Here is an 18543-nt window from a genome sequence, read left to right on the forward strand (position 1 = left end):
CTTTTACTGTTAACAATATTGCGAGCGTTTCAACCGCTGTAGAACATGTGTAGAAAGTGTTTTTGCAGCGTCAAAACGACAAATGAACGCATTTGTTCAGTCTGGGATGAAAACGTCATGTTCGTGATTCACCTTTGAGTAAAATGTATTGCCGTTACTGTGAGCATTTCAACCGCTGTAGAACATGTGTAGAAAGTGTTTTTGCAGTGTAAGGAGCGCCAAAACGACAAATGAACGCATTTGTTCAATCTGGGTGGAAATATCATGTCCTTTCTCTATACCTTTAATGAAAATGATTTGCTTTTTACTGTTACAAATGTTTGAACCGCTGTAAAACCTGTGCACAAAGTCTTTTCACACTGTAAGAAGCGCTGAAATGACAAATGAACGCTTTTATTCAGTCTGGGCTGAAAATGTCATGTTCATTCTGTACCTTTGAATAAAATGTCTTGCTTTTACTGTTAACAATATTGTGAGCATTTCAACCGCTGTAGAACATGTGTAGAAAGTGTTTTTGCAGTGTAAGGAGCGCCAAAACGAGAAATGAGAGCATTTGTTCAGTCTGTGCTTAAAACATTTTGTTCGTTCTTTACCTTTGAATAAAATGTCTTGCTTTTACTTTTAACAATATTGTGAGCTTTTCAACCGCTGTAGAACATGTGTAGAAAGTGTTTTTGCAGTGTAAGGAGCGCCAAAACGACAAATGAACGCATTTGTTCAATCTGGGTGGAAATATCATGTCCTTTCTCTATACCTTTAATGAAAATGATTTGCTTTTTACTGTTACAAATGTTTGATCCGCTGTAAAACCTGTGCACATAGTCTTTTCACACTGTAAGAAGCGCTGAAATGACAAATGAACGCTTTTATTCAGTCTGGGCTGAAAATGTCATGTTCATTCTGTACCTTTTAATAAAATGTCTTGCTTTTACTGTTAACAATATTGCGAGCGTTTCAACCGCTGTAGAACATGTGTAGAAAGTGTTTTTGCAGCGTCAAAACGACAAATGAACGCATTTGTTCAGTCTGGGATGAAAACGTCATGTTCGTGATTCACCTTTGAGTAAAATGTTTTGCCGTTACTGTGAGCATTTCAACCGCTGTAGAACATGTGTAGAAAGTGTTTTCACAGCGTCAAAACGACAAATGAACGCATTTGTTCAGTCTGTGCTTAAGACATTATTTTCGTTCTGTACCTTTGAAAAAAATGTCTTGCTTTTACTGTTAACGATATTGTGACCGTTTCAACTGCTGTAGAACATGTGTAGAAAGTGTTTTTGCAGTGTAAGGAGCGCCAAAACGACAAATGAACGCATTTGTTCAATCTGGGTGGAAATATCATGTCCTTTCTCTATACCTTTAATGAAAATGATTTGCTTTTTACTGTTACAAATATTTGAACCGCTGTAAAACCTGTGCACAAAGTCTTTTCACACTGTAAGAAGCGCTGAAATGACAAATGAACGCTTTTATTCAGTCTGGGCTGAAAATGTCATGTTCATTCTGTACCTTTGAGTAAAAAGTCTTTTTTTTCTGTTCAGAATATTGAAAAGGTTTAAATAATTGAGCAGTTTGTGCAGAAAACCTTTTCACAGTGTCAGAAGCACCAAAATGACAAATAAGCGTATTTCTGCAGACTGTGCTTAAAACATCATGTTCGTTCTGTACCTTTGAGTAAAATGTTTTGCTTTTACTGTTAACCATATTGTGAGCGTTTCAACCGCTGTAGAACATGTTTAGAAAGTGTTTTCACAGCGTCAAAACGACAAATGAACGCATTTGTTCAGTCTGGGATGATAAAGTCATGTTCGTGATTCACCTTTGAGTAAAATGTTTTGCCTTTACTGTGAACAATATTGTGAGCATTTCAACCGCTGTAGAACATGTGTAGAAAGTGTTTTTGCAGTATAAGGAGCGCCAAAACGAGAAATGGGAGCATTTGTTCAGTCTGTGCTTAAAACATTATGTTCGTTCTGTACCTTTGAATAAAATGTTTTGCTTTTACTGTTAACAATGTTGTGAGCATTTCAACCGCTGTAGAACATGTGTAGAAAGTGTTTTTGCAGTGTAAGGAGCGCCAAAATGACAAATGAACGCATTTGTTCAATCTGTGCTGAACATATCATGTCCTTTCTCTATACCTTAAATGAAAATGTTTTGCTTTTACTGTTACAAATGTTTCAACCGCTGTAAAACCTGTGCACAATGTCTTTTCACAGTGTAAGAAGCGCTGAAATGACAAATTAGCGCTTTTATTCAGTCTGGGCTGAAAATGTCATGTTCATTCTGTACCTTTGAGTAAAATGTCTTTTTTTCTGTTCAGAATATTGAAAAGGTTTAAATAATTGAGCAGTTTGTGCAGAAAACCTTTTCACAGTGTCAGAAGCACCAAAATGACAAATAAGCGTATTTCTGCAGTCTGTGCTTAAAACATCATGTTCGTTCTGTACCTTTGAGTAAAATGTTTTGCTTTTACTTTAACCATATTGTGAGCGTTTCAACCGCTGTAGAACATGTTTAGAAAGTGTTTTCACAGCGTCAAAACGACAAATGAACGCATTTGTTCAGTCTGTGATGATAAAGTCATGTTCGTGATTCACCTTTGAATAAAAGTTTTGCCTTTACTGTGAACAATATTGTGAGCATTTCAACCGCTGTAGAACATGTGTAGAAAGTGTTTTTGCAGTGTAAGGAGCGCCAAAACGACAAATGAACGCATTTGTTCAATCTGGGTGGAAATATCATGTCCTTTCTCTATACCTTTAATGAAAATGATTTGCTTTTTACTGTTACAAATGTTTGAACCGCTGTAAAACCTGTGCACAAAGTCTTTTCACACTGTAAGAAGCGCTGAAATGACAAATGAACGCTTTTATTCAGTCTGGGCTGAAAATGTCATGTTCATTCTGTACCTTTTAATAAAATGTCTTGCTTTTACTGTTAACAATATTGCGAGCGTTTCAACCGCTGTAGAACATGTGTAGAAAGTGTTTTTGCAGCGTCAAAACGACAAATGAACGCATTTGTTCAGTCTGGGATGAAAACGTCATGTTCGTGATTCACCTTTGAGTAAAATGTTTTGCCGTTACTGTGAGCATTTCAACCGCTGTAGAACATGTGTAGAAAGTGTTTTCACAGCGTCAAAACGACAAATGAACGCATTTGTTCAGTCTGTGCTTAAGACATTATTTTCGTTCTGTACCTTTGAATAAAATGTCTTGCTTTTACTGTTAACGATATTGTGACCGTTTCAACTGCTGTAGAACATGTGTAGAAAGTGTTTTTGCAGTGTAAGGAGCGCCAAAACGACAAATGAACGCATTTGTTCAATCTGGGCTGAAAATATCATGTCCGTTCTCTATACCTTTAATGAAAATGATTTGCTTTTACTGTTACAAATGTTTCAACCACTGTAAAACCTGTGCACAAAGTCTTTTCACACTGTAAGAAGCGCTGAAATGACAAATGAACGCTTTTATTCAGTCTGGGCTGAAAATGTCATGTTCATTCTGTACCTTTGAGTAAAAAGTCTTTTTTTTTCTGTTCAGAATATGGAAAAGGTTTAAATAATTGAGCAGTTTGTGCAGAAAACCTTTTCACAGTGTCAGAAGCACCAAAATGACAAATAAGCGTATTTCTGCAGTCTGTGCTTAAAACATCATGTTCGTTCTGTACCTTTGAGTAAAATGTTTTGCTTTTACTGTTAACCATATTGTGAGCGTTTCAACCGCTGTAGAACATGTTTAGAAAGTGTTTTCACAGCGTCAAAACGACAAATGAAGGCATTTGTTCAGTCTGGGATGATAAAGTCATGTTCGTGATTCACCTTTGAGTAAAATGTTTTGCCTTTACTGTGAACAATATTGTGAGCATTTCAACCGCTGTAGAACATGTGTAGAAAGTGTTTTTGCAGTGTAAGGAGCGCCAAAACGAGAGATGAGAGCATTTGTTCAGTCTGTGCTGAACATATCATGTCCGTTCTCTATACCTTTAATGAAAATGTTTTGCTTTTACTGTTAAAAATGTTTCAACCACTGTAGAACCTGTGCACAAAGTCTTTTCACACTGTAAGAAGCGCCAAAACGACAAATGAACGCTTTTGTTCAGTCTGTGCATAAAACATCATGTTCGTTCTGTACCTTTGAATAAAATGTCTTGCTTTTACTGTTAACGATATTGTGACCGTTTCAACTGCTGTAGAACATGTGTAGAAAGTGTTTTTGCAGTGTAAGGAGCGCCAAAACGACAAATGAACGCATGGGCTGAAAATATCATGTCCGTTCTCTATACCTTAAATGAAAATGTTTTGCTTTTACTGTTACAAATGTTTCAACCGCTGTAAAACCTGTGCACAATGTCTTTTCACAGTGTAAGAAGCGCTGAAATGACAAATTAGCGCTTTTATTCAGTCTGGGCTGAAAATGTCATGTTCATTCTGTACCTTTGAGTAAAATGTCTTTTTTTCTGTTCAGAATATTGAAAAGGTTTAAATAATTGAGCAGTTTGTGCAGAAAACCTTTTCACAGTGTCAGAAGCACCAAAATGACAAATAAGCGTATTTCTGCAGTCTGTGCTTAAAACATCATGTTCGTTCTGTACCTTTGAGTAAAATGTTTTGCTTTTACTTTAACCATATTGTGAGCGTTTCAACCGCTGTAGAACATGTTTAGAAAGTGTTTTCACAGCGTCAAAACGACAAATGAACGCATTTGTTCAGTCTGTGATGATAAAGTCATATTCGTGATTCACCTTTGAATAAAATGTTTTGCCTTAACTGTGAACAATATTGTGAGCATTTCAACCGCTGTAGAACATGTGTAGAAAGTGTTTTTGCAGTGTAAGGAGCGCCAAAACGACAAATGAACGCATTTGTTCAATCTGGGTGGAAATATCATGTCCTTTCTCTATACCTTTAATGAAAATGATTTGCTTTTTACTGTTACAAATGTTTGAACCGCTGTAAAACCTGTGCACAAAGTCTTTTCACACTGTAAGAAGCGCTGAAATGACAAATGAACGCTTTTATTCAGTCTGGGCTGAAAATGTCATGTTCATTCTGTACCTTTTAATAAAATGTCTTGCTTTTACTGTTAACAATATTGCGAGCGTTTCAACCGCTGTAGAACATGTGTAGAAAGTGTTTTCACAGCGTCAAAACGACAAATGAACGCATTTGTTCAGTCTGGGATGATAAAGTCATGTTCGTGATTCACCTTTGAGTAAAATGTTTTGCCGTTACTGTGAGCATTTCAACCGCTGTAGAACATGTGTAGAAAGTGTTTTCACAGCGTCAAAACGACAAATGAACGCATTTGTTCAGTCTGTGCTTAAGACATTATTTTCCTTCTGTACCTTTGAATAAAATGTCTTGCTTTTACTGTTAACGATATTGTGACCGTTTCAACTGCTGTAGAACATGTGTAGAAAGTGTTTTTGCAGTGTAAGGAGCGCCAAAACGACAAATGAACGCATTTGTTCAATCTGGGTGGAAATATCATGTCCTTTCTCTATACCTTTAATGAAAATGATTTGCTTTTTACTGTTACAAATGTTTGAACCGCTGTAAAACCTGTGCACAAAGTCTTTTCACACTGTAAGAAGCGCTGAAATGACAAATGAACGCTTTTATTCAGTCTGGGCTGAAAATGTCATGTTCATTCTGTACCTTTGAGTAAAAAGTCTTTTTTTTTCTGTTCAGAATATTGAAAAGGTTTAAATAATTGAGCAGTTTGTGCAGAAAACCTTTTCACAGTGTCAGAAGCACCAAAATGACAAATAAGCGTATTTCTACAGTCTGTGCTTAAAACATCATGTTCGTTCTGTACCTTTGAGTAAAATGTTTTGCTTTTACTGTTAACCATATTGTGAGCGTTTCAACCGCTGTAGAACATGTTTAGAAAGTGTTTTCACAGCGTCAAAACGACAAATGAATGCATTTGTTCAGTCTGGGATGATAAAGTCATGTTCGTGATTCACCTTTGAGTAAAATGTTTTGCCTTTACTGTGAACAATATTGTGAGCATTTCAACCGCTGTAGAACATGTGTAGAAAGTGTTTTTGCAGTGTAAGGAGCGCCAAAACGACAAATGAACGCATTTGTTCAATCTGGGTGGAAATATCATGTCCTTTCTCTATACCTTTAATGAAAATGATTTGCTTTTTACTGTTACAAATGTTTGAACCGCTGTAAAACCTGTGCACAAAGTCTTTTCACACTGTAAGAAGCGCTGAAATGACAAATGAACGCTTTTATTCAGTCTGGGCTGAAAATGTCATGTTCATTCTGTACCTTGGAGTAAAAAGTCTTTTTTTTTCTGTTCAGAATATTGAAAAGGTTTAAATAATTGAGCAGTTTGTGCAGAAAACCTTTTCACAGTGTCAGAAGCACCAAAATGACAAATAAGCGTATTTCTACAGTCTGTGCTTAAAACATCATGTTCGTTCTGTACCTTTGAGTAAAATGTTTTGCTTTTACTGTTAACCATATTGTGAGCGTTTCAACCGCTGTAGAACATGTTTAGAAAGTGTTTTCACAGCGTCAAAACGACAAATGAACGCATTTGTTCAGTCTGGGATGATAAAGTCATGTTCGTGATTCACCTTTGAGTAAAATGTTTTGCCTTTACTGTGAACAATATTGTGAGCATTTCAACCGCTGTAGAACATGTGTAGAAAGTGTTTTTGCAGTGTAAGGAGCGCCAAAACGAGAAATGAGAGCATTTGTTCAGTCTGTGCTTAAAACATTATGTTCGTTCTGTACCTTTGAATAAAATGTTTTGCTTTTACTGTTAACAATGTTGTGAGCGTTTCAACCGCTGTAGAACATGTGTAGAAAGTGTTTTTGCAGTGTAAGGAGAGCCAAAATGACAAATGAACGCATTTGTTCAATCTGTGCTGAACATATCATGTCCGTTCTCTATACCTTTAATGAAAATGTTTTGCTTTTACTGTTAAAAATGTTTCAACCACTGTAGAACCTGTGCACAAAGTCTTTTCACACTGTAAGAAGCGCCAAAACGACAAATGAACGCTTTTGTTCAGTCTGTGCATAAAACATCATGTTCGTTCTGTACCTTTGAATAAAATGTCTTGCTTTTACTGTTAACGATATTGTGACCGTTTCAACTGCTGTAGAACATTTGTAGAAAGTGTTTTTGCAGTGTAAGGAGCGCCAAAACGACAAATGAACGCATTTGTTCAATCTGGGTGGAAATATCATGTCCTTTCTCTATACCTTTAATGAAAATGATTTGCTTTTTACTGTTACAAATGTTTGAACCGCTGTAAAACCTGTGCACAAAGTCTTTTCACACTGTAAGAAGCGCTGAAATGACAAATGAACGCTTTTATTCAGTCTGGGCTGAAAATGTCATGTTCATTCTCTACCTTTGAAAAAAATGTCTTGCTTTTACTGTTAACAATATTGCGAGCGTTTCAACCGCTGTAGAACATGTGTAGAAAGTGTTTTTGCAGCGTCAAAACGACAAATGAACGCATTTGTTCAGTCTGGGATGAAAACGTCATGTTCGTGATTCACCTTTGAGTAAAATGTATTGCCGTTACTGTGAGCATTTCAACCGCTGTAGAACATGTGTAGAAAGTGTTTTTGCAGTGTAAGGAGCGCCAAAACGACAAATGAACGCATTTGTTCAATCTGGGTGGAAATATCATGTCCTTTCTCTATACCTTTAATGAAAATGATTTGCTTTTTACTGTTACAAATGTTTGAACCGCTGTAAAACCTGTGCACAAAGTCTTTTCACACTGTAAGAAGCGCTGAAATGACAAATGAACGCTTTTATTCAGTCTGGGCTGAAAATGTCATGTTCATTCTGTACCTTTGAATAAAATGTCTTGCTTTTACTGTTAACAATATTGTGAGCATTTCAACCGCTGTAGAACATGTGTAGAAAGTGTTTTTGCAGTGTAAGGAGCGCCAAAACGAGAAATGAGAGCATTTGTTCAGTCTGTGCTTAAAACATTTTGTTCATTCTTTACCTTTGAATAAAATGTCTTGCTTTTACTTTTAACAATATTGTGAGCATTTCAACCACTGTAGAACATGTGTAGAAAGTGTTTTTGCAGTGTAAGGAGCGCCAAAACGACAAATGAACGCATTTGTTCAATCTGGGTGGAAATATCATGTCCTTTCTCTATACCTTTAATGAAAATGATTTGCTTTTTACTGTTACAAATGTTTGAACCGCTGTAAAACCTGTGCACAAAGTCTTTTCACACTGTAAGAAGCGCTGAAATGACAAATGAACGCTTATATTCAGTCTGGGCTTAAAATGTCATGTTCATTCTGTACCTTTTAATAAAATGTCTTGCTTTTACTGTTAACAATATTGCGAGCGTTTCAACCGCTGTAGAACATGTGTAGAAAGTGTTTTTGCAGCGTCAAAACGACAAATGAACGCATTTGTTCAGTCTGGGATGAAAACGTCATGTTCGTGATTCACCTTTGAGTAAAATGTTTTGCCGTTACTGTGAGCATTTCAACCGCTGTAGAACATGTGTAGAAAGTGTTTTCACAGCGTCAAAACGACAAATGAACGCATTTGTTCAGTCTGTGCTTAAGACATTATTTTCGTTCTGTACCTTTGAATAAAATGTCTTGCTTTTACTGTTAACGATATTGTGACCGTTTCAACTGCTGTAGAACATGTGTAGAAAGTGTTTTTGCAGTGTAAGGAGCGCCAAAACGACAAATGAACGCATTTGTTCAATCTGGGTGGAAATATCATGTCCTTTCTCTATACCTTTAATGAAAATGATTTGCTTTTTACTGTTACAAATATTTGAACCGCTGTAAAACCTGTGCACAAAGTCTTTTCACACTGTAAGAAGCGCTGAAATGACAAATGAACGCTTTTATTCAGTCTGGGCTGAAAATGTCATGTTCATTCTGTACCTTTGAGTAAAAAGTCTTTTTTTTCTGTTCAGAATATTGAAAAGGTTTAAATAATTGAGCAGTTTGTGCAGAAAACCTTTTCACAGTGTCAGAAGCACCAAAATGACAAATAAGCGTATTTCTGCAGACTGTGCTTAAAACATCATGTTCGTTCTGTACCTTTGAGTAAAATGTTTTGCTTTTACTGTTAACCATATTGTGAGCGTTTCAACCGCTGTAGAACATGTTTAGAAAGTGTTTTCACAGCGTCAAAACGACAAATGAACGCATTTCTTCAGTCTGGGATGATAAAGTCATGTTCGTGATTCACCTTTGAGTAAAATGTTTTGCCTTTACTGTGAACAATATTGTGAGCATTTCAACCGCTGTAGAACATGTGTAGAAAGTGTTTTTGCAGTATAAGGAGCGCCAAAACGAGAAATGAGAGCATTTGTTCAGTCTGTGCTTAAAACATTATGTTCGTTCTGTACCTTTGAATAAAATGTTTTGCTTTTACTGTTAACAATGTTGTGAGCGTTTCAACCGCTGTAGAACATGTGTAGAAAGTGTTTTTGCAGTGTAAGGAGCGCCAAAATGACAAATGAACGCATTTGTTCAATCTGTGCTGAACATATCATGTCCTTTCTCTATACCTTTAATGAAAATGTTTTGCTTTTACTTTTAAAAATGTTTCAACCACTGTAGAACCTGTGCACAAAGTCTTTTCACACTGTAAGAAGCGCCAAAACGACAAATGAACGCTTTTGTTCAGTCTGTGCATAAGACATCATGTTCGTTCTGTACCTTTGAATAAAATGTCTTGCTTTTACTGTTAACGATATTGTGACCGTTTCAACTGCTGTAGAACATGTGTAGAAAGTGTTTTTGCAGTGTAAGGAGCGCCAAAACGACAAATGAACGCATTTGTTCAATCTGGGTGGAAATATCATGTCCTTTCTCTATACCTTTAATGAAAATGATTTGCTTTTTACTGTTACAAATGTTTGAACCGCTGTAAAACCTGTGCACAAAGTCTTTTCACACTGTAAGAAGCACTGAAATGACAAATGAACGCTTTTATTCAGTCTGGGCTGAAAATGTCATGTTCATTCTGTACCTTTGAATAAAATGTCTTGCTTTTACTGTTAACAATATTGCGAGCGTTTCAACCGCTGTAGAACATGTGTAGAAAGTGTTTTTGCAGCGTCAAAACGACAAATGAACGCATTTGTTCAGTCTGGGATGAAAACGTCATGTTCGTGATTCACCTTTGAGTAAAATGTTTTGCCGTTACTGTGAGCATTTCAACCGCTGTAGAACATGTGTAGAAAGTGTTTTTGCAGTGTAAGGAGCGCCAAAACGACAAATGAACGCATTTGTTCAATCTGGGTGGAAATATCATGTCCTTTCTCTATACCTTTAATGAAAATGATTTGCTTTTTACTGTTACAAATGTTTGAACCGCTGTAAAACCTGTGCACAAAGTCTTTTCACACTGTAAGAAGCGCTGAAATGACAAATGAACGCTTTTATTCAGTCTGGGCTGAAAATGTCATGTTCATTCTGTACCTTTTAATAAAATGTCTTGCTTTTACTGTTAACAATATTGCGAGCGTTTCAACCGCTGTAGAACATGCGGTAAAATGTCTTTTTTTCTGTTCAGAATATTGAAAAGGTTTAAATAATTGAGCAGTTTGTGCAGAAAACCTTTTCACAGTGTCAGAAGCACCAAAATGACAAATAAGCGTATTTTTGCAGTCTGTGCTTAAAACATCATGTTCGTTCTGTACCTTTGAGTAAAATGTTTTGCTTTTACTTTAACCATATTGTGAGCGTTTCAACCGCTGTAGAACATGTTTAGAAAGTGTTTTCACAGCGTCAAAACGACAAATGAACGCATTTGTTCAGTCTGTGATGATAAAGTCATGTTCGTGATTCACCTTTGAATAAAATGTTTTGCCTTTACTGTGAACAATATTGTGAGCATTTCAACCGCTGTAGAACATGTGTAGAAAGTGTTTTTGCAGTGTAAGGAGCGCCAAAACGACAAATGAACGCATTTGTTCAATCTGGGTGGAAATATCATGTCCTTTCTCTATACCTTTAATGAAAATGATTTGCTTTTTACTGTTACAAATGTTTGAACCGCTGTAAAACCTGTGCACAAAGTCTTTTCACACTGTAAGAAGCGCTGAAATGACAAATGAACGCTTTTATTCAGTCTGGGCTGAAAATGTCATGTTCATTCTGTACCTTTTAATAAAATGTCTCGCTTTTACTGTTAACAATATTGCGAGCGTTTCAACCGCTGTAGAACATGTGTAGATAGTGTTTTTGCAGCGTCAAAACGACAAATGAACGCATTTGTTCAGTCTGGGATGAAAACGTCATGTTCGTGATTCACCTTTGAGTAAAATGTTTTGCCGTTACTGTGAGCATTTCAACCGCTGTAGAACATGTGTAGAAAGTGTTTTCACAGCGTCAAAACGACAAATGAACGCATTTGTTCAGTCTGTGCTTAAGACATTATTTTCGTTCTGTACCTTTGAATAAAATGTCTTGCTTTTACTGTTAACGATATTGTGACCGTTTCAACTGCTGTAGAACATGTGTAGAAAGTGTTTTTGCAGTGTAAGGAGCGTCAAAACGACAAATGAACGCATTTGTTCAATCTGGGTGGAAATATCATGTCCTTTCTCTATACCTTTAATGAAAATGATTTGCTTTTTACTGTTACAAATATTTGAACCGCTGTAAAACCTGTGCACAAAGTCTTTTCACACTGTAAGAAGCGCTGAAATGACAAATGAACGCTTTTATTCAGTCTGGGCTGAAAATGTCATGTTCATTCTGTACCTTTGAGTAAAAAGTCTTTTTTTTCTTTTCAGAATATTGAAAAGGTTTAAATAATTGAGCAGTTTGTGCAGAAAACCTTTTCACAGTGTCAGAAGCACCAAAATGACAAATAAGCGTATTTCTGCAGTCTGTGCTTAAAACATCATGTTCGTTCTGTACCTTTGAGTAAAATGTTTTGCTTTTACTGTTAACCATATTGTGAGCGTTTCAACCGCTGTAGAACATGTTTAGAAAGTGTTTTCACAGCGTCAAAACGACAAATGAACGCATTTGTTCAGTCTGGGATGATAAAGTCATGTTCGTGATTCACCTTTGAGTAAAATGTTTTGCCTTTACTGTGAACAATATTGTGAGCATTTCAACCGCTGTAGAACATGTGTAGAAAGTGTTTTTGCAGTATAAGGAGCGCCAAAACGAGAAATGAGAGCATTTGTTCAGTCTGTGCTTAAAACATTATGTTCGTTCTGTACCTTTGAATAAAATGTTTTGCTTTTACTGTTAACAATGTTGTGAGCGTTTCAACCGCTGTAGAACATGTGTAGAAAGTGTTTTTGCAGTGTAAGGAGCGCCAAAATGACAAATGAACGCATTTGTTCAATCTGTGCTGAACATATCATGTCCTTTCTCTATACCTTTAATGAAAATGTTTTGCTTTTACTTTTAAAAATGTTTCAACCACTGTAGAACCTGTGCACAAAGTCTTTTCACACTGTAAGAAGCGCCAAAACGACAAATGAACGCTTTTGTTCAGTCTGTGCATAAAACATCATGTTCGTTCTGTACCTTTGAATAAAATGTCTTGCTTTTACTGTTAACGATATTGTGACCGTTTCAACTGCTGTAGAACATGTGTAGAAAGTGTTTTTGCAGTGTAAGGAGCGCCAAAACGACAAATGAACGCATTTGTTCAATCTGGGTGGAAATATCATGTCCTTTCTCTATACCTTTAATGAAAATGATTTGCTTTTTACTGTTACAAATGTTTGAACCGCTGTAAAACCTGTGCACAAAGTCTTTTCACACTGTAAGAAGCGCTGAAATGACAAATGAACGCTTTTATTCAGTCTGGGCTGAAAATGTCATGTTCATTCTGTACCTTTTAATAAAATGTCTTGCTTTTACTGTTAACAATATTGCGAGCGTTTCAACCGCTGTAGAACATGCGGTAAAATGTCTTTTTTTCTGTTCAGAATATTGAAAAGGTTTAAATAATTGAGCAGTTTGTGCAGAAAACCTTTTCACAGTGTCAGAAGCACCAAAATGACAAATAAGCGTATTTCTACAGTCTGTGCTTAAATCATCATGTTCGTTCTGTACCTTTGAGTAAAATGTTTTGCTTTTACTGTTAACCATATTGTGAGGGTTTCAACCGCTGTAGAACATGTTTAGAAAGTGTTTTCACAGCGTCAAAACGACAAATGAACGCATTTGTTCAGTCTGGGATGATAAAGTCATGTTCGTGATTCACCTTTGAGTAAAATGTTTTGCCTTTACTGTGAACAATATTGTGAGCATTTCAACCGCTGTAGAACATGTGTAGAAAGTGTTGTTGCAGTGTAAGGAGCGCCAAAACGAGAAATGAACGCATTTGTTCAGTGTGGGATGAAAACGTCATGTTCGTGATTCACCTTTGAGTAAAATGTTTTGCCGTTACTGTGAGCATTTCAACCGCTGTAGAACATGTGTAGAAAGTGTTTTTGCAGTGTAAGGAGCGCCAAAACGACAAATGAATGCATTTGTTCAATCTGGGTGGAAATATCATGTCCTTTCTCTATACCTTTAATGAAAATGATTTGCTTTTTACTGTTACAAATGTTTGAACCGCTGTAAAACCTGTGCACAAAGTCTTTTCACATTGTAAGAAGCGCTGAAATGACAAATGAACGCTTTTATTCAGTCTGGGCTGAAAATGTCATGTTCATTCTGTACCTTTTAATAAAATGTCTTGCTTTTACTGTTAACAATATTGCGAGCGTTTCAACCGCTGTAGAAAATGCGGTAAAATGTCTTTTTTTCTGTTCAGAATATTGAAAAGGTTTAAATAATTGAGCAGTTTGTGCAGAAAACCTTTTCACAGTGTCAGAAGCACCAAAATGACAAATAAGCGTATTTCTACAGTCTGTGCTTAAAACATCATGTTCGTTCTGTACCTTTGAGTAAAATGTTTTGCTTTTACTGTTAACCATATTGTGAGGGTTTCAACCGCTGTAGAACATGTTTAGAAAGTGTTTTCACAGCGTCAAAACGACAAATGAACGCATTTGTTCAGACTGGGATGATAAAGTCATGTTCGTGATTCACCTTTGAGTAAAATGTTTTGCCTTTACTGTGAACAATATTGTGAGCATTTCAACCGCTGTAGAACATGTGTAGAAAGTGTTTTTGCAGTGTAAGGAGCGCCAAAACGAGAAATGAGAGCATTTGTTCAGTCTGTGCTTAAAACATTATGTTCGTTCTGTACCTTTGAATAAAATGTCTTGCTTTTACTGTTAACAATATTGTGAGCATTTCAACCGCTGTAGAACATGTGTAGAAAGTGTTTTTGCAGTGTAAGGAGCGCCAAAACGACAAATGAACGCATTTGTTCAATCTGGGTGGAAATATCATGTCCTTTCTCTATACCTTTAATGAAAATGATTTGCTTTTTACTGTTACAAATGTTTGAACCGCTGTAAAACCTGTGCACAAAGTCTTTTCACACTGTAAGAAGCGCTGAAATGACAAATGAACGCTTTTATTCAGTCTGGGCTGAAAATGTCATGTTCATTCTGTACCTTTGAATAAAATGTCTTGCTTTTACTGTTAACAATATTGCGAGCGTTTCAACCGCTGTAGAACATGCGGTAAAATGTCTTTTTTTCTGTTCAGAATATTGAAAAGGTTTAAATAATTGAGCAGTTTGTGCAGAAAACCTTTTCACAGTGTCAGAAGCACCAAAATGACAAATAAGCGTATTTCTGCAGTCTGTGCTTAAAACATCATGTTCGTTCTGTACCTTTGAGTAAAATGTTTTGCTTTTACTGTTAACCATATTATGAGCGTTTCAACCGCTGTAGAACATGTTTAGAAAGTGTTTTCACAGCGTCAAAACGACAAATGAACGCATTTGTTCAGTCTGGGATGATAAAGTCATGTTCGTGATTCACCTTTGAGTAAAATGTTTTGCCTTTACTGTGAACAATATTGTGAGCATTTCAACCGCTGTAGAACATGTGTAGAAAGTGTTTTTGCAGTGTAAGGAGCGCCAAAACGAGAAATGAGAGCATTTGTTCAGTCTGTGCTTAAAACATTATGTTCGTTCTGTACCTTTGAATAAAATGTCTTGCTTTTACTGTTAACAATATTGTGAGCATTTCAACCGCTGTAGAACATGTGTAGAAAGTGTTTTTGCAGTGTAAGGAGCGCCAAAACGACAAATGAACGCATTTGTTCAATCTGGGTGGAAATATCATGTCCTTTCTCTATACCTTTAATGAAAATGATTTGCTTTTTACTGTTACAAATGTTTGAACCGCTGTAAAACCTGTGCACAAAGTCTTTTCACACTGTAAGAAGCGCTGAAATGACAAATGAACGCTTTTATTCAGTCTGGGCTGAAAATGTCATGTTCATTCTGTACCTTTTAATAAAATGTCTTGCTTTTACTGTTAACAATATTGCGAGCGTTTCAACCGCTGTAGAACATGCGGTAAAATGTCTTTTTTTCTGTTCAGAATATTGAAAAGGTTTAAATAATTGAGCAGTTTGTGCAGAAAACCTTTTCACAGTGTCAGAAGCACCAAAATGACAAATAAGCGTATTTCTACAGTCTGTGCTTAAAACATCATGTTCGTTCTGTACCTTTGAGTAAAATGTTTTGCTTTTACTGTTAACCATATTGTGAGGGTTTCAACCGCTGTAGAACATGTTTAGAAAGTGTTTTCACAGCGTCAAAACGACAAATGAACGCATTTGTTCAGTCTGGGATGATAAAGTCATGTTCGTGATTCACCTTTGAGTAAAATGTTTTGCCTTTACTGTGAACAATATTGTGAGCATTTCAACCGCTGTAGAACATGTGTAGAAAGTGTTTTTGCAGTGTAAGGAGCGCCAAAACGAGAAATGAGAGCATTTGTTCAGTCTGTGCTTAAAACATTATGTTCGTTCTGTACCTTTGAATAAAATGTCTTGCTTTTACTGTTAACAATATTGTGAGCATTTCAACCGCTGTAGAACATGTGTAGAAAGTGTTTTTGCAGTGTAAGGAGCGCCAAAACGACAAATGAACGCATTTGTTCAATCTGGGTGGAAATATCATGTCCTTTCTCTATACCTTTAATGAAAATGATTTGCTTTTTACTGTTACAAATGTTTGAACCGCTGTAAAACCTGTGCACAAAGTCTTTTCACACTGTAAGAAGCGCTGAAATGACAAATGAACGCTTTTATTCAGTCTGGGCTGAAAATGTCATGTTCATTCTGTACCTTTTAATAAAATGTCTTGCTTTTACTGTTAACAATATTGCGAGCGTTTCAACCGCTGTAGAACATGCGGTAAAATGTCTTTTTTTCTGTTCAGAATATTGAAAAGGTTTAAATAATTGAGCAGTTTGTGCAGAAAACCTTTTCACAGTGTCAGAAGCACCAAAATGACAAATAAGCGTATTTCTGCAGTCTGTGCTTAAAACATCATGTTCGTTCTGTACCTTTGAATAAAATGTCTTGCTTTTACTGTTAACAATATTGTTTGTGCAGAAAACCTTTTCACAGTGTCAGAAGCACCAAAATGACAAATAAGCGTATTTCTGCAGTCTGTGCTTAAAACATCATGTTCGTTCTGTACCTTTGAGTAAAATGTTTTGCTTTTACTGTTAACCATATTATGAGCGTTTCAACCGCTGTAGAACATGTTTAGAAAGTGTTTTCACAGCGTCAAAACGACAAATGAACGCATTTGTTCAGTCTGGGATGATAAAGTCATGTTCGTGATTCACCTTTGAGTAAAATGTTTTGCCTTTACTGTGAACAATATTGTGAGCATTTCAACCGCTGTAGAACATGTGTAGAAAGTGTTTTTGCAGTGTAAGGAGCGCCAAAACGAGAAATGAGAGCATTTGTTCAGTCTGTGCTTAAAACATTATGTTCGTTCTGTACCTTCGAATAAAATGTCTTGCTTTTACTGTTAACAATATTGTGAGCATTTCAACCGCTGTAGAACATGTGTAGAAAGTGTTTTTGCAGTGTAAGGAGCGCCAAAACGACAAATGAACGCATTTGTTCAATCTGGGTGGAAATATCATGTCCTTTCTCTATACCTTTAATGAAAATGATTTGCTTTTTACTGTTACAAATGTTTGAACCGCTGTAAAACCTGTGCACAAAGTCTTTTCACACTGTAAGAAGCGCTGAAATGACAAATGAACGCTTTTATTCAGTCTGGGCTGAAAATGTCATGTTCATTCTGTACCTTTGAATAAAATGTCTTGCTTTTACTGTTAACAATATTGCGAGCGTTTCAACCGCTGTAGAACATGTGTAGAAAGTGTTTTTGCAGCGTCAAAACGACAAATGAACGCATTTGTTTAGTCTGGGATGAAAACGTCATGTTCGTGATTCACCTTTGAGTAAAATGTTTTGCCGTTACTGTGAGCATTTCAACCGCTGTAGAACATGTGTAGAAAGTGTTTTTGCAGTGTAAGGAGCGCCAAAACGACAAATGAACGCATTTGTTCAATATGGGTGGAAATATCATGTCCTTTCTCTATACCTTTAATGAAAATGATTTGCTTTTTACTGTTACAAATGTTTGAACCGCTGTAAAACCTGTGCACAAAGTCTTTTCACACTGTAAGAAGCGCTGAAATGACAAATGAACGCTTTTATTCAGTCTGGGCTGAAAATGTCATGTTCATTCTGTACCTTTTAATAAAATGTCTTGCTTTTACTGTTAACAATATTGCGAGCGTTTCAACCGCTGTAGAACATGCGGTAAAATGTCTTTTTTTCTGTTCAGAATATTGAAAAGGTTTAAATAATTGAGCAGTTTGTGCAGAAAACCTTTTCACAGTGTCAGAAGCACCAAAATGACAAATAAGCGTATTTCTACAGTCTGTGCTTAAAACATCATGTTCGTTCTGTAACTTTGAGTAAAATGTTTTGCTTTTACTGTTAACCATTATTGTGAGGGTTTCAACCGCTGTAGAACATGTTTAGAAAGTGTTTTCACAGCGTCAAAACGACAAATGAACGCATTTGTTCAGTCTGGGATGATAAAGTCATGTTCGTGATTCACCTTTGAGTAAAATGTTTTGCCTTTACTGTGAACAATATTGTGAGCATTTCAACAGCTGTAGAACATGTGTAGAAAGTGTTTTTGCAGTGTAAGGAGCACCAAAACGAGAAATGAGAGCATTTGTTCAGTCTGTGCTTAAAACATTATGTTCGTTCTGTACCTTTGAATAAAATGTCTTGCTTTTACTGTTAACAATATTGTGAGCATTTCAACCGCTGTAGAACATGTGTAGAAAGTGTTTTTGCAGTGTAAGGAGCGCCAAAACGACAAATGAACGCATTTGTTCAATCTGGGTGGAAATATCATGTCCTTTCTCTATACCTTTAATGAAAATGATTTGCTTTTTACTGTTACAAATGTTTGAACCGCTGTAAAACCTGTGCACAAAGTCTTTTCACACTGTAAGAAGCGCTGAAATGACAAATGAACGCTTTTATTCAGTCTGGGCTGAAAATGTCATGTTCATTCTGTACCTTTTAATAAAATGTCTTGCTTTTACTGTTAACAATATTGCGAGCGTTTC

The sequence above is a fragment of the Salminus brasiliensis genome, chromosome 16, assembly GCF_030463535.1.
Source record: "Salminus brasiliensis chromosome 16, fSalBra1.hap2, whole genome shotgun sequence".
In the NCBI taxonomy this organism is placed as follows: Eukaryota; Metazoa; Chordata; class Actinopteri; order Characiformes; family Bryconidae; genus Salminus; species Salminus brasiliensis.